The sequence below is a fragment of the Vespa velutina genome, chromosome 1 (assembly GCF_912470025.1).
Source record: "Vespa velutina chromosome 1, iVesVel2.1, whole genome shotgun sequence".
Classification (NCBI taxonomy): Eukaryota; Metazoa; Arthropoda; class Insecta; order Hymenoptera; family Vespidae; genus Vespa; species Vespa velutina.
The window spans coordinates 15,521,861-15,546,395 of record NC_062188.1 but is presented as its reverse complement, the minus strand read 5'-3'; the positions used below and the strand labels follow the sequence as shown (position 1 = coordinate 15,546,395).

The 24,535-nt window shown below is 36.1% G+C and overlaps 1 protein-coding gene and 1 long non-coding RNA gene across 6 annotated transcripts in view; one reads left to right on the top strand and one right to left on the bottom strand.

Annotated features, from left to right (window-relative positions):
• Positions 1 to 24,535, bottom strand: part of LOC124953890 — a 100,106-nt gene that overhangs the window by 3,741 nt on the left and 71,830 nt on the right. The window contains exon 3 of one of the 2 annotated variants that reach the window (XR_007102361.1): positions 13,621 to 16,807. The exons of the other annotated variant lie outside the window; for it this stretch is intronic. This is a non-coding gene — a long non-coding RNA (uncharacterized LOC124953890). Of the gene's footprint in view, positions 1 to 13,620; positions 16,808 to 24,535 lie in introns of those variants that run through there. 2 annotated transcript variants of the gene reach the window in all.
• The window catches only part of LOC124953572, a 331,352-nt gene continuing 324,788 nt past the window's right edge, over positions 17,972 to 24,535 (top strand). The window contains exon 1 of one of the 4 annotated variants that reach the window (XR_007102265.1): positions 17,972 to 19,013. The gene's annotated coding sequence lies outside the window, so the exon portion shown is untranslated. The remainder of the gene's footprint in view (positions 19,014 to 24,535) is intronic. The other 3 variants (XM_047505123.1, XM_047505115.1, XM_047505105.1) reach the window with 3 other exon arrangements.

Sequence of the window (24,535 nt, the reverse complement as noted above, 5' to 3'; positions counted from 1 at the left end):
ATTTTTAACAATATAACGAGCTACAGTCAATATATATATATATATATATATATATATATATATATATATATTAAAAAAATTATTTTTTCTCCAATAAGAGAAAATATTTTTCTTTCGTTTTTTTTTTTTTTTAATAAAGAAAAAGAAATCATTATCCAGTGGATGTACGATGGAGAGCACTCGATAGAGTTTCTACGTACATGCTAGGCTTTCTTTATAAGTGGACAGTGATCGATGTTTCTGAGGTTGCGAAAATAATGTAATGGGATCGTGAAAAAAGAAGGAGAAAAAAAAAAAGAAAAGAAAAGAAGGATAAAGAAGAAAAAGCAAAAATAAAAAATGAACTCAGCTACGAGTCTGGTTATATGTTGAAAACGAGACAGATTCATCGTTTTTATATTCTCTCTCTCTTTATCTCTTTATCTCTCTCTCTCTCTCTCTTTATCTCTTTATCTCTCTCTCTCTCTCTCTCTCTCTCTCTCTCTCTCTCTCTCTCTCTCTCTCTCTCTCTCTCTTTCTCTCTCTTTCGTTCCCATTCTCGTTGTCTGAACGTAATAGATTCAATTTCTTCTCTTTTCTATGGAGAAAAGGTCAAAAGTTCTTTGCCATTTTGAGTAAATGAAAGTTCGGTTGGATTATCGTACGTCGTCAATGAAGGTAGTAACGTATCGAGAACTAGAAGCAATCGAAAGATGGTGACTCTATCTCCTGCTTAGAATCTTCGAATCAAGTAAAAGGTAAAAGTAAAGGAGGTGGGAAAGAGAGAAAAAGAGGGGGCAGGGGGAAAAAGAGAGAGATAGAGAGAGAGAGAGAGAGAGAGAGAGAGAGAGAGAGAAAGAGAGAGAGGGAATAGGAAGCTCTCGGCAAGGGCGACGAAGTCAAAAGAGCTGGAAGAACCATCGGATTATCGAATGAGAAAGGAGAACGACAGGGATAGAGAGAGAGAGATAAAGATAGAGAGAGATAGAGAGATAGAGAGAGAGAGAGAGAGAAAGAGAGAGAGAGAGAGAGAATAAGAGAGTAAGAGAGTGAGTACTATCCTATCAATAAACTGAAGCTCGGGAGTACCAGAGATATGGAAGAGATCGAAGAGTCGACGGTGCGAGAAGTGTATAATAGCAGACGAAGGGAAAAAACAAGATGGATAGATGGATAGATAGAGAGTAAGACAAAGAAGGAAAACAAAAGGATTGCTTTGCTGATACAGCCGGCGTAGAAATGGATCGAACAGACGATCAAACTAAATAACGACGCAAGCTAGCTATCCTCTTTCATCCTTCCCCTTATTGCCAACTTACTTTTCCCTCTAGCTTTATCCGTTCTCTCTCTCTTTCTCTCTCTCTCTCTCTCTCTCTCTCTCTCTCTTCTTTTTCCTTTTTTCTCTCACTTTCTCACTTTCTTTCTCTCTCTTTCTCTCTCTTTCTCTCTCTCTCTCTCGATTCTCTTCACGTTCAGGCCACGAGCTTGAGATGCATTAGTGGTGTCCAATTACAGACTTCTCCGCTCCGCCCAGGGTCAGGAACATTATTCCGACGTGCCGTTAGAAAATGGTAGCAGAGACAAAAGTTCTCTCTATTGTTAAGAGTAAGGAGATAGAGAGAGAGAGAGAGAGAGAGAGAGAGAGAGAGAGAGAGAGAGAGAGAGAGAGAGAGAGATAGTGAGAGAGATAGAGAATGAAACGCTTCTTCGTCCTCGTCGCCATGCAATGAAGACGAGCGCGTAATAAGGAGATTCAATTATGAAAGAAGAAGTAGGGAGATATCTTTGAGAGATGAAAAACTTTGGAATGAAGTTTTACGCGACGGAGAATGGATATTTGTTGACCATTGACCTTTACCCTCCAAACTTTCTTTTCTTTTCATCGCACAATATTTTATACGCGTTACTCTCGTGAAATTAATTATCGGTTATACTAATTCGTCGAACTAGCAACATTAATAATAGTTGTTGAATTCAACGGAAGACTTTATAATAACGTTATACAAAATATATGTGATAATATAGATTAACAACGATCTTAATGTAGCGATCTTAATCCGAAAGGATTTCTAACTTTGGCATTCAGCAGCTTATCGTTATGATATAATGAACAAATCATTGATTTTCGACAATCATCCTTGACTTCCCTTTCACTCGAATCCTATTATCATATATGAATACGTATATTTTTGTTTTTTACTTTTTTTTCGAATATACATCACACTTTATTACCTGTCCTCGATTATATATCGCTTATTATACAATAGCATCTCTAGTAGATCCAACTAACTATGCTGGATCATTTTGAATTCTCTCGATTGCTTCTACGATATCGTAAAATTAACGTAGCGGTGTACTATTATGCATACATGATTGAATGAAATTTAAGCATTTCAGAGGTTTTCGCCAATGATACGCCCTCGTTTAAATCGCTCGCATTCATGAAAGCCAGTAGGGAACTTGGCCAAATCGTTCCATTTTCCTTATTTCGATCGTCTTCCCACTTCTATTCGCATACTTATACACTATTTCTACCAGCGAGTGCTCTTTATTTTTATCGATCGATTTCGAGTCACTCTTTACACTCCCGTAGGACGTCTGTTTAAATCAACGAGAGAGAGAGAGAGAGAGAGAGAGAGAGAGAAAACGTATATGCATGTATGCTTGCATACGTGTGTATATGTATGTATATAAGCGTGTATATAACTCCAGCGATCAAGCCAGAATATGAGAGAAAAATAATGAACGTGAAATATCAAGGCAACGACCTTTATCGTGCTCGATCATTGTCGAAGCCGTAAATCAGATTGCGACGAAATTGACAGTTCGTTGAATAACCCGATAAAACATTTTTCGTTGTTCATTTCCCCTAAACGTACGCACAGTTTACGTATTTCATTTAATTAAGAATCGAATCAGATCGATGAGAAAATATTATTTACGAGTTAGAAAAAAATGTCCGTACTCCTTTCCGTAGATTATTATACAGGATAATTGAAAGTGAATGGTTTGGAAGAAGTAATGGTTTTATCGCGACATCATTTTCCGCCTTTTCTCGAAGAAGCTTGTCGATCGAGAGAGGTTTGAGATCGGGAAAATGGCGGAAAGAGAGGGTGAGAGAGTAATTCGGAAGCTCCGATAGAAACGTACTCTTATCGAAAGCCTCGGGTTGCCAAGATTATCGGAACTTTACGAATTATTCGATACTTGCGAGTTGTCTCTCTTTCTCTCTCTTCTCTCTCTCTCTTTTTCTCGATATTCGAATTATTAGACCCGATGAATCATTTATTCTATATTATATCTATATTATATCTATTTTCACGTTGAAACATTCAAACCGTGTTTGAAGGAATATCATTTTATTATGTTGTTTCGTCGTTAAAATGGGAAAGAATATATTTCACACGTTGTGAATCTAAATGATCTCTTAAAAGTGGAAGTATTTTTAATTAAAATCCAACGTTGTATATATTACATATCGCGTAAGATTAATGAGTATGCGAAATAAAGGCATTGTTCTGCTCGCGACCAAAAGAAATTCTACATTTTTCCGTCGATGTATTTTCTTTTTTCTCTTTTTTTTTCTTTTTTTCTTCCTGTTTTTTTTCTTCTTTTTTTTTTTTTTTTTTTTTTCACAAGCTTCGCTACATCTCCATTTTGGCACTCTCACCAAACGAGTTTCGTATCTTCTCGTTATATTTTTGATGCAAAACATTGACGGCGAAGAACACGTTCCGCCTTTTATCACGAGACATTAACGAATAACAGCTGCTTAAGAATTTTTTTTTTCTCTTTTTTTTTCTTTTTTTTTTTTTTTTTTTTTATTTTAGTCGGATGGATATTTTCAAAGGCGAACAATGTAAAAACTTTTAAAAGACAGAAAATAGCCTCCAGGAGAAACCAAATATGTTTACGATGAAACGTTTTAAAGAATTAATGATATATGAAAATCATTAGAAGAACGATCGAAACGATCGAAATGATTTATCTGATTTTATCGTGATTTTTATATATCTTAATTACTTATTCGAAATGGAGACTTTTAATCACGAACACATGATTTATGATAGAGATGTGATAGAAATATTCGGATTCATATTCGCGTATTGTGATATCTTGAGTAAATGTTTCTATAAAAAAAAAAAAAAAAACAAAAAAATATAAGAAAACGTAATAAATAATATAATGTCGTATCAACGGTTATAATTTTAATCTATTATTTTATCGTATGGGACCAAATATCTTTGAGGTAATTTAGAATAACCCTTTGAGACGTAACACGATCATGGATATTAAGCTAATGACACAGAGTACGGAGCTAGTCTGCTTATCAGAGAAATGATTTATCGTAGCTATCTCGCGTACGGCAGTTTGCACTCCTTGCATTGGGAGGAAGAGAGAGTTGGATATCTAGCTGCAAAAGGGAAGGTAACCGGTTTCTCAACTTATAACAACCAAATTTGGAATTATCATAATTCCTTTTAAAATTTTTTATTCTCTTGCATGTATGTACGTATATTCGTATCTAAATATATAATGACATATAGTTATGCATTACATGTTTTAATTTTTTTTAATCAATTCGAATAAAGATCATCAAAAAGAAAACCTTTCGATTTTCCTCTTTATAAATGAATAATCTTGCTATATCGAAGAAACATGAGATATCTTATATTTATTTAAATTCAATATCAATAAATATGTATAAAATTGAGTTCTCTCGAATCGAAGAAAATGCGATACTACGAATGCTAATACTATCTTTCCCGTGATCTTTCTATACGAAGGATATAGAAACGTGAATGAAAAAAAAAAAAAAAAAACAACAATCGAAAAAAAAAGAACTAAAAGAACAAAAAAGAACTGGAAACAAAAGTGTAGTATAGTCTAGTAGATAGTTATGAATCGAGAGAAACGACAAAGTAAAGAAAAGTAGCAACGATACGCGTCCATCGTCATTGGCCAGTTCTCTTACAGAGAAGAGTTTCACAAGGAGGACAAAGACAAATGCAAAGATAGATAGAGAAAAAGAGTTTTTCTTTTCTTTTCATTTCCTATGTTTTTTTTCTCTTTTTTTTTTTTTCGTTTACTTTCTTTTTTTTTGATCATTGATGGACCCTAGCCGTAATTGTATCGACTCGGTTCGCGGTACGCTTTGCTCAGAGTTTATGGGTCGAGATATCGTATATTGGATCCGAAGTATAAAAGGGGAGGTAAAGGGGAGGTAAAGGGGAAGGATAGATACGCGGTTCGACGTATAGAAAGCCGCAGGATACGCATCGGCGTTGATCGAACTTGTTCGTTATCGTTCGAGCCCATCATCGGCTTCGAATTCGTGTGTCGTCACGTTGGTATTATGGAATAATTTTCCAAATTATATGAATCGATCCTACGATGATCTCCGTTAGATAGATTCAATGTCATCGATATTTTGCTTTTAATTTTGAATTACAAGATTATAAGGTACGTCAATTTTTCTAGGGAAATTTTTTTTTGCTAATTATCATACTTATATATTTAGTAATTACATTGATTATTATGAAATAGCTGGCTCTAGTGCTTGCACATCGTAACGTAGTTTGATTGACGTAGTTTTAAACGATTGTATATCAGCGATATGATAACGATTAACCGCGCTAAAGGAAGAAAGGTAATCGATGTAAACAAAAATCCGTGCGCACTGAACGAAAGGAATTTCAATTTCCCGATAAACCAATAAACTGTTGAAGAGGCTTTATATTCGGCTCCCAGTATCGAGCCATGCACTTCGGAATGCTTCGAGCCATTGGTACGCATACGTAAAGAGAAATATACGTATTTAGCTTCATATGCATATTTACATATACTCACATACGAACATGAGTGGGCGGGGGGTGGGGCGACAGGAAGGGGACAAGCGACGTATAGATACCTGCGTGCACTGTGAGTTTGTAGGTACATACCTACAACGTAGCTCGCAAAGCGATTTGCATTATTCCGAATTACAATCCCACTTCGGTAGTATGCTTCTACTCATATTATAAACACAAATTCTAGCATAAAATGTCGTTGTTATCGTGACTGTACGATCTAGGCGACATTACGCGATGAAACTCACTACCGCTGTCGCCACCGTTTACCATGTGCTAGCATCGTTAACCTAAAATTAATATTTTATACGTGTCGGGTATCAGCCAACCCCCAAAGCATTTTCTTCCTTTTTAAATTTGTAGGAGAATTGAGGTAAAATTCGTCGATGGCAACTGTCGTTATTGCGTTAATAAAATTCTCGTGAGAATACGTATTTGTTGATGGTATCTTTTTTTGTATATATCGAATGAAGATATATACACGTGAGAATTCGTCGAAGTTTTTTCCGTAATGATCGGTATGAAAATATATGATGGCATTTTAAATTTAAAAAGAGTATTTAAAATTAAGTTAACCATAGCTATATCTTATTTCTAGCGTTTTATAATGAGACATGTTAAGTTTACTTAGCGATCTATGTTATATACGTAATTAGACATTTCATTTAGTAGATACTACAAAGAGCTAAGGTAATAGAATATCTAGCAGTGCGTATTGCGTAAGTTTGATGGAAAATAAACAGAATTCGTTGGATGTGAGAGAGAGAGAGAGAGAGAGAGGTGTTTTATCGGATATATTCTTTCAAGGATATAACGACGACGACGCCATTTCATTATCCTATAACGAACGATCCACCGAACGTAGAAACCTGACGTTCGTTTAACGATTAATTCGAGCCAGATTACTTTCTCTCCTATCTCGTTAATCTCCTTTGAGAATCCTTTTCGAGTGAGCTCAACTATTTCTTAAGTGAACTAAAATAGCAATTAATCACTCGACTCGCCATGAAAATGAAAAATTCTCCGTAGTACGGAATACCGACATCGATTGCACGCGACGATAAAAAAGAAAGAGTGAGAAAGAGAGAGAGAGAGAGAGAGAGAGAGAGAGAGAGAGAGAGAGAGAAGATAAAGATGTTTGTTTCTTGATCCCGAACATCCGTTGTTTTTCGAATTTCTAAGTAATTATATTATAATTATATACTCAGATTTAAGAGAATATTCAGAGAAGAAAGTTTAAATACCTTTGTCGCTTATTTTCGATGATAATCTTTACGATGGGAAGTTAAGAATGATTATACCTAAGAATGATTATTAATTTAATAATATTAACAAGCTCTCTTTTTGGTATTCATGGATTAACAGTTAGTTCCCTTCGTAATGTTTCTTGAACAAATCCTGAATTATTTATTATATTAATTTATCAAACAATGTTATTCACTTTTAATAATAAATTAAACAATGCACATTAACAAAGCGAACCGTACACAAGTTCCCTTTGAGCGGATATAAAGGACCACTAACTAACTACTAATTAAATCCGCAAAAGAGTATTAACGGTAAACAAAGCTAAGCTTATGAGCCGTTCTCGCGAACGTTCAACGCTTTGTAACCATCGTCATATATATATATATATATATATATATATATATATATATATATATATATATATATATATATAAATATATAGTACCATCGTCACATCGTTTTCACTGTTTTTCATTTTCCTTTGAAGAATTCCGTTGAAAAAAAATTTATAAGAGAAGTTTTCTTTCGAATTTCTTTTCGAAAGACAAACGAACGGTTTCGCTTAACAACGTCAACGTAGTAATTGACATTCTCTTTTCTCGAATTTAGTCGATGAATGTGTAAACTCATACGAGGGAACAATTTTTTATAACCTTTCCTCTCCCCTTACGATTCATCGAGAGCCATTTGAATTTTAATTGAACAGATTCACGTTATCGATCGTAATATTCCGAGTTTATTATAAATTAACGAACTATTTCGGATTGAACGGAGAACGTTCGTTAAATGCAATTCTTTTTTTTTTTTTTTTTCTCTCTATCTTCTATCGATTCAACAGTGAGATTTATTTAAATCAAATAATTACGTGATATTTTTGCTCCGTTAAAATTCATATAATTTAAAAAGAGATCTCTACGGTCTTTCTATTTTTCCTTTTCTTCTTCGTCTTCGTTGTTTTACATTTTTCAATTTTTTTCCTTTCCTTATCTTTCCTTTCCGTTTTCTTTTCTTTTTTTTTTTTTTTTTTTTTTTTTTTTAGTTCTTTCCTTTTTCTCTTACGGAGTAAAACGACAGTATGAAAGATCGAACGAAAGATTCGAAGAAGTTCGACGAAACGTCGGTGTAGTATATAACGTCGGTGGTACACTGTACTCTTGATGCGGCACGTAACTCTGACGTTAAAGGGCGGATAGAGTGCACCGGCAGCACGCGTGCACTTCTCCAGAGGCCTCTTTCGTTCCTTTCGAGGAAGGAGAGAAACCGTGAGGGTAAGTTCCACACCACTTTCCCTTTTTTTTCTTCCACCCACCTTCTGCGCGTTCTTCCATCTCCTCCTGGCATTGTGCGACACGCAAAAAGAGCTCGTCTAGAGAATTGAGAGAGAAAGAGAAATAGGGAGAGAGAGAGAGAGAGAGAGAGAGAGAAGATACTGACACAGCAAATAATAAAAAATGAACCACTTCCGAAAATGAGTCGTACGCAAGCACCCCCTCCTTTTATAGAACGACTACCTCCAGGCGCTTTGTCGGATGGCACTTGTCTTGTCGTTTGAGTCCTTTTCCCGACGTATTCTCCGTCTCCCTTCTTTACCCTCCCTCTCTCTCTCTCTTTCTCTCTTTCTCTCTCTCTCTCTCTGTCTTCTTTTCTTATCTTTTTCCCAGCGATCTCCTTGCTCCTCCATGGTTCTTTTTCGTTTTTACTTTCTTTTTATTATTCTTTCTCCCTTCCATCCTTCTTTTCTTTCCTTCTCATTTTTTACATGGCTACGTCTAAGGGATCCTCCTAACTTAAGAAATCCTTTTCTACCATAGTTTTGTTAATTGTAACTCCATTTCTTTCTCAAAAGTTCTTACTAGTAAGTTCTTACTAGTAAGAACTTTTGAGAAAGAAATGGGGTCAAACACAAAAGTTTGTTTTCTATTGAAATTTTGTACCTTTGACGTCGTTACGTTATGTCACTTTTTATTATTACTATCAAAGAAAATGCGATATTGATCGAAAAAATGTAAATTTATGTTTAACGGCAAAAACTGTTAACATTTTCTCCTCCCCGTTGAATTTCTAATTTCATCGAACTTTGCCTCTCGTTGTAAAAAAAAAAAAAGAAAAAAAAAAGAAGAAAAGAAAAAATGGGGGAAAAGAGGAGGAAAAAAAAGGAAACGCTTAAAACCGGGATTCACGGGAGGAAAGTTGGAGATACTCTGCGGGCGAGTGTGTGTGTCCAACATAAAGAAAATTCGATAGAATTCGCGTATCTCGATGTTTGCGAGTTCCTGGCTATTATATTTTTCGAAAGATTTTTCTTTTATTTTTCTTTCTTCCTCCCCTTCTCCTATCCAAAACACACCCTATCTTATTTCCCTTTCTCCGTTACTTCCATTTTTATCTAGTTTTCGCGTACGTTCATTCATCGAAGGGAAAAGCTTGGTTGAAAAAGTACAAACGTTTCGTTTAATGCTTACAAATTTTAGTATGTCATTTCCTTTTTTGCAAGAATTTATACGTACATACGTAGAAATATATTTAAAAAGTATTTGGTTCAAGAGAAAGTAAAAAAGATAAAAAAAAAAAAAAAAAAAAAAGAAAAGAAAAAAAAGAAAAGACAGACTTTGTAAAAGATTCAGATGTACGAGAAGAGAAAAAGGGTTTCTCTTTTATCGTAACCGTTATCATATGTAGCGAGAACTATTAAATGAAGATACAATTAAAAGGATAGTCAGACAGAGGGTTGAAAACAAGCATATAGTTTTCATGAGTTCGTATATGAATTTATACTGAGAATATTGGTATGTGAAAGCTCGCATATTACGAACTATTTCCTTTCGAACGTACATTAGTAAAATAAATATTATGACGATATGCAATTTGGACGTGTTGATTATATAAAATCGTTTATGTGATAACTGTATGAGAGACGTATATACTTTAACTGTACACGAACTCTATTACGTATAGAAATAAATACATCTTGAGATTCATCATATCTTTAAATCGATGAAATTTCCTTTATTCCTTTAGTCTCTTGGATAGTCCGACCAATAGCCGACTTTACCACTTATCGATACGTCTGATCGATACGAGTCTCAGCTACTGACAGCTGTCGTTGCAATTTATTTCCGAGAGTTTTCGAATCTACAAGCTCATTTTATTTCCACGTTTCACGTAAACCAATGAAAAATATCAAAAGGTATCGTAGATTAAACGATAAAATAAACTTCAACACCGTTCCAACATAACTAAAGTCAATCATATCATTTTTATCAGATCGATGTAAAAGATTATATTAAACCGGGGAAAAATTTTCGTTAAAAAATAAATAGCAAATTCTTCGATACATTTTATATCTTAGGATATAATAACGTATGGATATAACGGGTTAGCGTATAATAATATCTATCGTAAAATTTTTCGATATTTCTTGGTATATATAAAACGTTATTACGTCTCAGCGCGTACCAGAGATTATTAACTCAAAATTATATAAGGTACTTTCGCGCGTCGGCATATTTTTTTAGGGACAAAATCCCTTCGGGGAAACGTATAACAAGAAAGTGCGACTTACGTTTCATCCTCTATATTTTTTCTTCTTTATCTTTTCCTCGTTGTTCTTCTTCGTTCTCCTTTTATCATTCTCATGCGTCCTAAACGTTATCGAGCAGGAAAAGTACAAGCAACATAGCGCAGTTACTATACCCTTTCCTACAGACATTTATACAGACACATACACACACACATATTCTCTCTCTCTCTCTCTCTCTCTCTCTCTCTCTCTATCTCTCGTTCTTCTAGAAGGGCCAGAGAGAAACCAACCGGTGGCGATTTGTGCCGGGAGGGAAAGAAGGTTGACCGCGCGAGAGGGCGGACAAGTTTACGAGGTTGGCAGACGGGTGCATATTTAGTAAGTCCCCGGAGGGAATGAACAAAGAGAAAGACGATGGAAAAAGAAGAAACATAGAAAAGAGAGAGAGGGAGAGAGAGAGAGAGAGAGAGAGAGAGAGAAAGAAATGAGGGTGAGAAGCAGGTACATGCGCGTATGTGTGAGAGAGATAGAGATAGAGAGAGAAAAAGAGAGAGAGAAAGAGAGAGAGAGAGAGAGAGAGAGAGAGAGAGAGAGAGAGAGAGAGGAAAGAAAGAACGAGATTGTCGTAGAATGCACGCATAAAAAAGGGGAAGCAGAGGAGAATGAAGTGGGGAGGAGGTCTCCTTGGGTGTGCGAGTTATATTGGTGGATTTTTTTCTAGAGCGATAGACCTTTCGCTCGGGTACATGTGAACGGGCGCTTCTCCTTGAGGACCCATTCATGTGCGTTTATGCGTGGCTGCGCGTGCACGGAAGGAGAAACACAGTCTCAAGTAGGCTGTCTTTCTCCCCTTTTGCCACCCTCTCTCGTTCTATCTTTTTCTCTCTCTCTCTCTCTCACTCTCTCTCTCTATATATATATATATATCTTTCTCTCTTTCCTTCTATCTCTCTCTCTCTCTCTTTCTCTCTCTCTCTCTTTCTCTCTCTCTCTTTCTCTCTCTTTCTCTCTCTTTCTATCTGTCTCTCTCTCTCTCTCTCTCTCTCTTTCTATCGAGCGCGCGCGTGCTCATTGAGGGAGAATGTGCTCAACGGTGCGTATTGATTTCACGATAACTCGCTTCCCAGCGTTAGAATATTCTACCTGTAAACGTTCTTCGAATAAGAATATAGCCGATGTTCGAATACGATGGCTCTCGCTCGCGGTCGACCATTTTACTTGGCGAAAACGTCTTCCGATAGGTCGAACGGATTACACAATTCAAACGAGTTACTTTAGTTTAAGACAGACATCTTTGTCGAAAGCAATCAAATCGTTCCTTCGCTTCTAACCGAGCGTCCAAACCAAGCGATCAAAATCGTTCGAGCTTTCGAGGATTATGAGAAGCTCGTTTATCGTTGGTAAAGTTTTGCTAGCATTTAACGAAGAGAAACTATCTCGGTTTATAACGTTAGCGCGATATAAGGAGTAGAATAAAGAGTAACGAAAAAGAATCGAGAGACAATTTACGCTTTGCTTTTAATTTTTCACATTAAAATACATATTCGTTGTATTCGAAGGAATGGAAATTTTTAGTCTTTCGTTTCACTCCGTTATATTAAATGTTCTCTGATTTCTATTGCAAATTCAAGAGTATGATTTTAACATTTCAATTTCTTAAAGAAATCTTTGTTAACGTTATTTCAAACTCGGTAAACTATGATTATGTGAAATTTCTTTTTTACTTTTTACGTGTCGAGGATTGACTATGTATCTTTCTTCTTTTGTACAAAGTGTTTATGCGCATTTGATCAAAAAATAATTCAGGTACGAACCTACGTTTCAAAGAGGAAAGAAGAACGAAGAACGTAGGATCGGGTCTCTCTCATTTATCCTACGTGAAATTTATTAGAAAATGGCTTTTTGATGAATCGTCTTTAATAGTCATGGCATAGAAGAAGCTCAAACTTGAGGAACAAGCTAAAGGTGGAACGACTAAGGACATCAAGGAAAGCAAAAGGATCAACACCATTTCTTTCTTTTTCTTCTTCTTCGTCTTCTTCTTCTTCTTTTTCTTTTACTTCCTCTTCTTTAACTATAGCACGCCTCAACCAATTCACATTAGGAAAATCGTACGTTTTCTCTAACATTCTTTACGATCGTTTCGAACGAACTTCCTTCTAAATTTCTACTTCTATGACTTCTTCGCGGGTGCTTTTAAATCGTAAATCATCATCTTTGACTATGGCCCTTTGAAAAAGGAGGGCGATTGAGAACTTTGTCCTTTTGTTATCGCACGCTTTAAATGAAATTGAAAACATTGTGATTAATGTCAAAAGTCACGGTGAAAAACATTCTTGAAAATTTCGAACATTTTCGATTGTCTTTTATTTTCTCCATGAATCGTTTCATCGCTATATCGAAGATCATCGATACGATGGAATTTCGATTATCAGGCGAACTTTTGCCGTTTGTTTTCTAAACCATCGGTTGTTATCGTCTTACTGGATAAAAATGAAATCAAACCGACACCAAGATCATTCTATTTACACGATTGTGAACGACAAGCAATATGCGTTTACTCAAATGGCCGCACAGAAAGGTAAATGATAAAAATTAAAATGGTGCTCTTTCGGAAAAGGTTTGCCGAAATCCATTTATCCAATCGAATTTCTAGAAATTCAATATCACCAGTTCCTTTTGTGCTTAGAGAAACCACTTTGCAGTTTTTCCATACAGGACGAATACCTGTTACCGTTCATGTCAATTCGCTCGAGAAATTGTTTTTGCAACGTGGTCGTTGAATTTTCGACTGTAAGTTCGCTCTGTTAAGCCTGCGAAATGCGAACATGTTTCCCATCCTAACGAGTTTTCCGCATCCGAGAATAGTTATATCTTGCCAAAGGATTTCTCTTAGTTACACCGGGATTTTCTTGAGTTTCTTCCTATGAGGATCTTCAAAGATATTTCTTTACGAGAACAGCCAATGCCAGAACTCGACCTCGATAAGGTCTTGAATTAATATCCACGACTATAACGGTTTAATATCCTTCGAATCTCTTACGAACTTGGATTCGCCAAAAGATTGGATTTATCAAGATCTCAGTCGGCTGCACAAGATGTGTCATTTCAAAGTGAATAGTTTTTGAACTATCGACCTTTACGTAATTCCTATCGCTATATTTCTATAACATATCAACCTAGAAATATCGTCTGTGAAAGGGCATACTTAATGTCACCAAACGATCGTGAAGTTAGTTTGCATTTTGTTGGATCGACGCGTTTCATATGCATAGAATACTCGATGCGATGGGAGATTCTATTGGAACAAACAAAAACGTCCGTCGATATAATAGAATAGCTTTGCTCGAGCTATCTCCTACGATCGAAGGAAATCTATCGATCGCTATGCTTTTCCCAAAGCTTTATTTAATTTCTTTAGATGTTAAAACTGGCACGTTACGTAACCGATGGCGGCATTTGATTTTAAAAATATCACGATGCTATCAAGGATTTTCTATGCTAAAAGCAATGAGACTTGAAGAGAAATCCAAGAGGATTAACTATAAACTTAACGAACTGAAATAATCCTCATTATCCTAAACTAACCGAGGTAGAAATTTTAGAACAAGTATAGATAAAATTACTCCGTAGAAATTCTCTTTATATCAATTGATAATAATACGGGAACGATTGTTTCTTATTTTCTTCTTTTTTTTTTTTTTTTTTCCATTTAACATACAATACAATTTTTAATATCACTGTTATCCATTAGTTCTTTTTAAACTTATATTCCAATCGATTGTTTTATTAATACAAAGAAATAAAACATATTTTAAATAATTATTGACGATTAACGAGAACGATAGAATTTATTTAGTTTTCTTAACAACGAAGTTTTTTCCGCTTCGAAAATTATTTAAAACGATGGACGATAGATAAAATCTTATGCGAGGGTTTGGCGATTCTCGATTAACAACTTCCATAGGGTTGCTGCATCGCTCTCAAGTGTGGTTCTCACGAGTCGAAGGTAAAAGGGCTAAGAGAGTTTCAAGCTCGGCTGAGGTGTATGGTTTGAGCGTACGTATCAACTTGCCCTAGACCTTACTTCTCGTTGTTTTACTTAAGCCTGAGCTTGCACTTCCGCGTCCCCGTAAAGAGACCTCGGATAGTCCAACCCCTCCGGCCAAGCAAAGCGCCAATGACTCCCATCCAACGGCTTTGCTGCCTGGATTCGAGTGTCCTTTTCGTTCCCCGTTCTACGCTTTATCTTTCTCTCTCTCTCTCTCTCTCTCTCTCTCTCTCTCTCTCTCTCGCTTTCTCTACCTCCATCTTCTCTTTCTGTTTTCTACTTTTTTTTTTCATTGTTTTAATTTTTTTATTTTTTTCCTTCTTTATCTTTTTCGTTTCTCTTCATCTTCTTTTACGAATTTACCGTACACGCTAACTACAACCCATCTTGATTTCACCGTTACGATAAAGCTGTTCTGACCCTTGAACGTAAGAGGGTATGGCGGTTCCTATATCAAAATAGAATGTACGAGAAACACGCGAGCTGCATCTTACGAACCATTATAAGCCGATACTACGAGATATACAATTTTCAAAATAATTCGATAAAATATTTTCGAGTTGATTATGATATCTACATACATACGTATATATATTTAAATGAAAACAATATCGTGATTTTATCGTGACGAACAAATATTTTTAATAATTGGATCGAGAAAAATATTTTTTAACATATAATATACGGATTATAACTATTTCATTGCTGAATGTGCATTACTAATTCGCTATTTTAAGCGGATAAAATGTACGATATATGAAATTGAATTTTTATTTAAACCTCACTCGTTATTCGTATATTCATGTTTCTCTGAAAAAGATTCAGGAATTTATTTCTATCTTTTTTTTTTCACTTTTCTTTATATGGTTATTTTATTTTTCATTATTTCTCGCACCGTGTTCGCAAGAAATCGGTATGTATGTACTTCCAATGACATGGACCGGTTATGTGCACGGGACATTTGAAACTTGGCACTAGCGTCGATCGCTCCCGAGTGGCAATGAACCGGGAATTTGAGGCTTTTTCTCACGTTCGTACGAGTTGCCAAGCAAACACGATACGCTTTTTATGATCGTTACGGAACGGTGTGGACACAGTCCAGGTTCGTCTGGCAGAGCAGCGACCTGTTCTACTGGCATATACGATCCTCTTCTTTTTCTTTATCTCTCTTTCTCTCTCTCTCTCTCTCTCTCTCTTTCTCTCTTTATCTCACTTATTGGTAGAGAAAACTAGAATCGAGAAATGAAAGAGGGAGATGAGCAGAGAAAATAAACAAATGGAAACGCAATCCCAAAGCTTGATTCACTCTGCCACGAACTACCGTGTCCCCTTTTCATTAACTCTACCAATTTGCCTTCGTTTTCTCTATCTCTTTCTCTCTTCTCTTTTCTCAACTCTCAGATTCTCTAGCAATACGACCAGAGAACGTTTCACGCTCGGCAAGGTTTTGTCGTTTGACAAATATATATTTCTAACTTCTTTTTCTTCTTCTTCTTTCTTTTCTTCTTTTTTTCGCAATTAAATGTTATATCCTATGTTGTAAAGCAAGAATCTTCACGGCTCGAACGATTTCTACTCTTATGGACCAATAAACCACCTAGTACAGAATAGGATAAAAGTTTCCAAGTGATTTTTAAAACATCAATTATTCTTTTTCGAGACTTTTTAGATTAATATTCTTTTCAGATTTTAAAGTCTCAAGTCTGGGAACTTTTGTGTCCATCTTGTATAACGAAAAAGGCAATTGTTAATAAACGTCAAGTGGGAATCCGTTAAAATTTTAGTAGAAAAAGAAAAAGAAGAAGAGGAAGAAGAAAAAAAAAACAGAATAATAAAAGAGGACGAAGAAGGAAGGAAGTAATGTTCTTTAAAAGAAGTTCATGCGGTAAAAAGAGTTTCGGGAGGAACTATGTCGTTGAAGCCTCACGATGGCTTAGATGTCGCGAAGGGTGCGCTTCCGAAGTGCAACCCCGAACGTTCTACGTCCCTTGCCCTCCCCTACCGCCGAATTAGGAATTCGATCGACGCTGAAGGTTCCAGTCGTGGCCACCGGCTCGATGGTGGCGTTTGCGTTGCGACTACCCCTCGTAAACACAGGCCTCGTGAGAGAACGCCTGATGCCTCTAAAATCCTCCGACTCGTCACCCGTCGACCTCTCGACTGAAAAAAGAGAGAATGAACGGATGGAGAACCACTGCTTGGAAAATCGTCGTGCGTTAACTTCGTTTAGCTGCTTAACGAACGTTAGCTTAGGGTAAAAAAATAACGAAGTGGATCGTGTTATCATTTGTCAGTCGAATTGGTCATTTCTTTATTTCTTTTTGTTTTTTTCTTTTCTTATTGCTTTTCTTCATCTTCTGTTTTTTTTTTTTTTTTTTTTTTTTTTTTTTTTTTAATACACACAACACTTAAATAATATTATAAGACAAATATCCTTATTATACTGTTTTATTTACACACATCTACCAACATAAGCAAGCTAAGTTCGCTTTAGAGAACTCTCCATAAAAATGATTCATTCTGACGTATGTACGTGTTTCGATTTCCTCGGTGGAGATCAACGACGTCCTGTACGCGTACTCGATCAGTGTCTCCCCCTGCTTGCGTACGAAAGGAGGCTAGTAGTAGTTCCCGTATTATACCGACACAACTAAGGAAACTGACGTTCGATTGAGATACCGATTGGATAGGACAAAGTATCTAGGAGATTTTGTTAATTGAAAAAAATTATTTTCAGTATTCTGAAAATTTTTTATAATACGGACAATATAATACGGACAAATATAAAATAAATATATATATATATACATATATATCTTGCAAATTGTGCGAAAAGGAACAACATTAACGTTACCTTGTCAAAAGGTTCGACTTTAAAGCAACCTAACCGAACGTTACTCACACGAAGACGAGAGAGTCCAATGGTTGGACGGAGACTCGGAGGGTCGTCGGTGTCGAATGGAGGGGTAAAAGCGTTAGGGGTAGTGAGATACGGGGCGTATAGAAGGAAGGGTAAGTTAGGGGAAGTAGCGTGGGTGGTGGAGGCTCGGTAGGAATGCTGGGGGCGTCGGCGGTGGTGGAAGGTAGTTTCTGGGTGGTGGAGGGCGCGGATCGCCGTCCGCAAAGTCGTGCGTTCACCCCGTGCCGCGACGACAACAGGGCGTCGTTCGTTCCGGAGCGAGCGACGCTGCCGCCGAATCTCATTCTCTCCCTTTTTCTCTTTTCTATCTTGCTGTTTTTATCTCATCCATTCGCTCTTTATCTCTTTTTCTCTCTCTCTTTCTCTCTCTCTCTCTCTCTCTCTCTCTCTCTCTTATCGGTTTATTGGAACGAAGAGAAAATAAAATGTTCGTTATTGGTATACGCGTCGAATGTTAAAGGTTCGATGTAACGCGTTCGTTTCATTCGCTTTGTTCTGATCGGAAGGAATCCTCTCGAAGACTTCGCGAATACGCTAGTTTCTCGAAGATGAACGAAGGGAAGAAGAAGAGAGGATGGAGCAACATGCGCGAACGTGCACGTGACTCTTGAGAAAGGTTCGTTCACGTGGTAGTAGTGCTCGTGGTGGTGGTGGTGGTGGTGGTGGTAGTAGTACTAGTGGCGGTGGTGCTAGTAGCGGTGACGGTGGCGGTTGTGGTGGTGGTTCCTCGAGTCTGGCTTGCTCGTGTGGCACTATGCAACGCGCTGGAATGCGTCCTAACGAAATTCGAGGTTAGATACGCTCGGAGCCTTCGCCGTCTCGCGAGGGGTGTTGCTAGAGGCGCGGATCTTCCGAGTGGATCTCTTTGGAGTGGGGCATAAACGGGGGGTCGAAGGGGGTGTTGGCCAAGCGACCTCGGCTCAAAGTGTGTCTCGCTTGGGCGTGCGAGGTGGGATCGGTGTTTCTGGACTTTAGTGTCTTTCCTATATCTGGACGTTGCCGAGGAGAGCTCGTTGAACGAATAAGATCACGTGCCACCGAAGAGGAATCATTGGATTGGATTTTCGTCGTTTTTAGTGATAAATCTTACGATTGCCTTAAAAGAAAAATGGACATTGATTATTACTTCGTATTCTCGAGTTAATTGTCTAAGAGAAGTGTCCTGTGAGATTTCTTCGAGAAGCTTAAAAAAAAAAAGAAATCTTTTTCGAAGTGATACAACCGATCGTATCGTAAATCGTGAGAAGCTCGAAATTGTGATTTGTGTTGAATAAACGCCAGGAGGAGATAGTGGAAGTTTGAAAAAAAAAAGGAAAAAAGAAGAAGAAAAAAAAAAGGAAAAAGAAAAAGGAAAAAGAAAAAGAAATTCGACGGCTTGTCCTTTCAGTGAAGTGCTTCGATCTAAAGTGTATATACGAAGCTTTTTCACAGATTGGAAGTTACGAGGTATGTCTATTCAAAAAAGGAAATAAGTTGAAGTGATCGTTAGCTTTTCAATCGTATCGTACGATTTGAAACGTGGATTCCCGCCCTATGTTGCTAGGACGAACACGTGAATCAGCCCTTAGCATTTCGAATCGATCTGGTATATTCTGTAGGAAATGTACGAACGTAGTTTCCTTGGGAATATGAGAACATCTCGTAATTCTTACGAAAAATTTCAAATTCATTTGCTCGTCGACATTTTCGCGTATACGATCGCGTGGAGAGTAATCTTTATTGCGTTAAAAGGAGGAATATAAAATTATAAAAATATCTCCTATATATCATTTTTTGTTAGTAATTATAATTACTCGATTAACAGAGTATAACATTTTAATTGGATAATCAACGTGAATAGATCACTATGACGAGTATTACTTAAATAATACATTAAAAGTCTAAAGTAATCTCGCAAGTTATCACGAATATGTCTAAAAGTTTGTCAGTTTTCCATATGTATTTAATAATCTTATATATTATTCGATCAATGTGTTAACATCGTTATCCTGTCACGCCCTGTTTGTGGAATATTTCATAAACGTTTCCTTTAACATCTTCTTCATAAAACATTTAATCATTAGATACACAACTTTTAATTCGTTTCGAACACCTTAAAGAGGAGCCCCGAAGTTTTAACTTTGCTCGCGAGGATGACGAGACTATCGGGTTTCATGCGATGGATCAACGTCGCTTTCTAGGAACTCGGTTGGGGAACTTGTCGAATTTAAAGCTCATTGCACGACAAAGTCAGCCAATGGAAGAGAGTTTAAGGGTTAAACGTTCAAACCGCGAACTAATCATCGAGATTGAACGTCAAAACGATAAGAAGACTCCTTTGATCGTCGAGTTATCGACGTTGCGAACAAGTTTACTGTATCGTTCATCCTTTTCAAAAGTCGTGCTTTAATACATTTCAACCATGATAGAAGGTCGTATCCTTATTGTAAAAATGTCAGAAGGTCATCTTTAATCTTTAAAATCTCATTCGACCGATCAAATATTTTCTTCTTCGATCATTATTTCAAAAACATTATGATATGATTTCGATTAGAAATCAATTCATTGATCTAAATTTATTATCTCGTCATATTCGTAGGACCAATTCTAATTTATTTTCACGATTTATTTGAAAATAAGTCTGTTTACGTAACATTTAATCGTAATTTTATATATTAAGCTAATTAGCACGAAACATCTTGTTTTTATACGAAAGCAAATTTACTTTCAAGAGCACTGACGCGTTTAGTGAATTAAATGTCGGTGTTGAAAACTCTAAATAATATCAATTTCGTTCACTATTGCTCGATGTAAAATATAAAGATAAACCGATTTAATATTCTGTTAATATATCATATTTATAGAAATTCGAATTTGAAGGTTTCATGTTACTTTTATTTAAAAATAATCTGGATTAATTTAATTCTCTTGTATTATATATTATATCGTATGAACGAAGATCGACAAATTTTCATCATAATATAAAGAAAAAAATCATAGTAATAATTATACGATGTTATTGCTTAATGGAACATCGGTACTTACATACGGGTGGGATCAAAATTATATATTTATTTATATTAAATTACCTTGAAGGAAATATTTGTAACAAAGTAACGTTATTAAGAAAATAACACAAAATCTAATAGACGAGTAAAAATAAATATCATGCATTTTCGCGAAGACAGCGATTTCATTCCTCTTCACGAATAATTTCGCAATTCGTTGACATATACAAAATAAACTACATTACGGATGACAAACATAACGAAATGAAATATTTGCGAAGAGCAACATTATGTGCGATGCTTATTTTTTTTTCTCGTCGTAACATCGCAGGATGTTAGATAAACTTTAATATAACTTAATTTAATTTAATTTAATACTTTGGATTAAATATAATATATTAGATGTTGAAAAGTGAATCGATATATCGAAAATATATTGTTCTTTGAGATCTCGAAGAGTAGCACTCGTAAATACTAGATAATAATAAATTTCGTTATGGATATTTCATTATATCAAGGGATATTATCAAGTTGAGTATTCAGTCGGTAGATTCTCTTCGGCGAACATTATTTAAGAGAGTATTACGAATGGGTGGGGTCACAAGGTCATCAGTTTGGTCGTATCGGCGTTAACCAACGACGGAAAGGAACATCCGTGACTCTAATTAAAACCGATCACGCTCGAAGATGCAGTCGACGAAATTGATTACCCATAATTGGAGCTCGACGCGATGTAGCCTCTAGGCGACTTTGCGGTTTGACAGACGGACCGTATTGGAAGTTTACGTCAGTAAGTTACTACGAGCTGCCATTTGTAGGTAGAGAGCAAATTACGATCTGAATCATGTAAATATCATTTAAAAGCAAAAGAGCAAGACCGACGTTAAAAATCATTTTGTATTACAATGCAAACTATTACTCGATAGTGAATTACCGCCTTTATATTGAATTCTCAATGAATTTTTCATGAACAATAACTATTATATAGAATGTTGACACAAATTCTTGTTTGGCTTGGTTATATACATAGATACATATACGAGGACGAAAAGCTAAGTTGTTTACTCGCGTAATATCGTGATCGCACATATGTATCTGCGGCTCTTACGGTTTACCACCATTACAGGTGGTTGGTAAATTTCATGCTAGCTGTAACAAGAGGATCAAGAACATATCGCTCTTTTGCGGCACGTACCACTATCGACTCCACGGTAAGAACATAGTAGGTATCTTTTAGAGTTTTTATCAGTGACATCGTATTCAAAGAATACGTGCTTGAGTGAGGGGGAGAGAGAGAGAGAGAGAGAGAGAGAGAGAGAGAGAGTTACCTAAGAAAGAAATATTTATTTTGATAGTCTCTTTGAAATTCAATAGTATTCGATAACCAAAATGATTTCTCATTCTTTGAAATTTATTCTTAAATAAAATGATCGATATTTAAAAAGAAAAACTTTCCAATGTATCTTTATTACACGTATTATCGTCATTGTAATATCAACCGAAAGATATTCCTGCGATTGTACGTGTAAATCGTGAGAAATTTTTCAAATAGCGAAAAAACGAATAAAATTGCATTGAGAACATTTTTAAGAATATATGTACCTATTCCTCTCATGCTTACTATTCTCTACGTTCTTATTTTCTCAAGTATCTGAGATGGAGTATAAGAAAAGCTTCAAATAAGCTACGCAAAAATACTAATGTATAGTTCAACCGAAATTCAATTCAAGAGCTTACCACTTAACTTGTCTTTGAAGGATTCGCAAAGTTTCGTTCGAGTTTCACCGAAGATAAATAAAAGGAAGAGACTCCCTTGGAAAGAAAACGTCGCATGAAATTCTAAGCGAATAAAATAAAGAAGGAAAAAAGAGAAAGAGAAAAAGAAAGAGAGAGAGAGAGAGAGAGAGAGAGAGAGACAGAAAGAGAGAGAGGAAGAGAAATAAAAAAGAGATATCGAGCTCGACGAGAGTCAATTAAATATTTTTCTTTTCTTCTTTTCTAATTTTTGTATTATCTTTTTTTTTTTTTTTTTTTTAAATAATGCTCGAGAAGTCAATTAAACTTTTATAAAATTTACAAGTATCACGATTATGATGGGATAGGAATAACGAAATGCCGGCTGTTTTCTGCTTCGTAAATGTATATCGTTCACCCTCTGATCCGTGTTAGATCGATGCCCTTTTCGAGAGAATTATGACAAACAGTGCAAAAGGGGAGAATCGGTTTGGACGGTCGGTGGTATACTACTTTGCTCTCGGAGTATTCGATCCGAAAAGGGGGAGGACAAAACGAGCGCACGTCGCGTATTTCACGCATCCGTCCTTCGTAAGCGATTCCGTTCGTATCGATCTGATCGTCGATTGGTTATCTCACGTTAGACATTAATGACATTGTCATAGAAAATTTATATTGCACGGACTCTTCGTCGAATAATATGGGACTTCTTAAACCACGTGTTCAGAGTATTTATCGAGAGCATCGTAAAACTTTTCTTTCTTGAATTATTTTATTTCTTGTACTACGAGAGATTTATTTGATCGAAGGATCAATAAATTTTCAGTCACTTCAAAGTCGTTATATCGTTCCATTCGTTTTCAATCTGTTAGTCGAATTAAATCCACGTACCGAAAGTAATTGATTATATCGATATAGACATGTTAAATTGGAATAGACTGGCTGAATTCGCTTGAACTTTCAAATTTACACCGTCACTCACGGTTTATTCACTTTATGAGTCATCATTCCGAGTCGTACGACAAGGTATCGCTTTTCATATCATAGCAACAACGCAATATTTGACTGCTTTAAATCCACCAAAGCGCAATGTGTACGCTTGCAACATGATCCGACAAGAATGAGAAGGATAGAGAGAGAGAGAGAGAAAGGAAGAGAGAGATAGTCATTTCATGTTGCATGATTGTAAAATGCACGCGAAAAAGTGATTTCTTCGATGCAAATTGCCACTTGACAAACGTTACATATATATGTATATATATATATATATATATATCCTCTTACAACGATATCCTGCAAAAATATGTCCCAATTTTTGGGCGATAGTGCAAAACGAACAAATAGTATTGAAAAATATCGTATTCCATTGAGAGCCATCGACGATGCTTCCCATTTCACTCCAAATAGATCGATATTTCTGAAGCTGATGCTGGTAGTGGCGCCCATGGTTTCAACGAAAAGGACTCTTTCGAGTAGCCTACAACGAGCACGCATTTCTAGAATGTGCCTATCAATCTATATATATATATATATATATATACCTATATTGCGCTTTTATATACCTTACCTAACGTACATCGTCAGATTTCCTTCAAGAAACTATCGAGGAAGAAGGTCCTTTTGCGATATTGCCTTTTCGACGTTTCGATTTCGAAAAGAACAGGAAATTATTTTTCTCTATACCTATATGTATGTATGTATGTGTATAAGCGCCGAGAAAATTCAAAAAACGAAAAGCAAGGAAATCATGAGATTTCAATGTTTCTTAACCATTACGAATCTTGTAACACCGAGATAAAACATCGCGTTTTGCTCGTTATATACCATCATTCGATTTATTCCGTTCCGGTTTCATCGGATTGGCTCGAGAAATTTTGCAATTAATGTCAGATTTTAAGAATGATATCAGGAAATTCGGTCTAACGGTGATAAACAACGAAAATTGGAACGATAAATGTTAACGAAGAAAGTTATTGAAAAAAAGTTGCCGTAGCTTTTTTGTCACGAGTAAGAAAGGAACAAAAAAGAAAAGAGAGATATCCTTTTTACTCATCCCTCTAATTTTTTACAATCGTTAACTTCCCTTTATAACGATCAGATAAAGTAACGTTACTGCGTAAAAGAAGAGTCGCCATTATTCGCGTATCGTAAGATTATATTCATTTCTTGGTGTAGGTACATTGACGAGTTTCTATGCGTTCTCGCTTCCCTACTCATCGCGGGGACATTTCACTTTTTTCCTTTTTT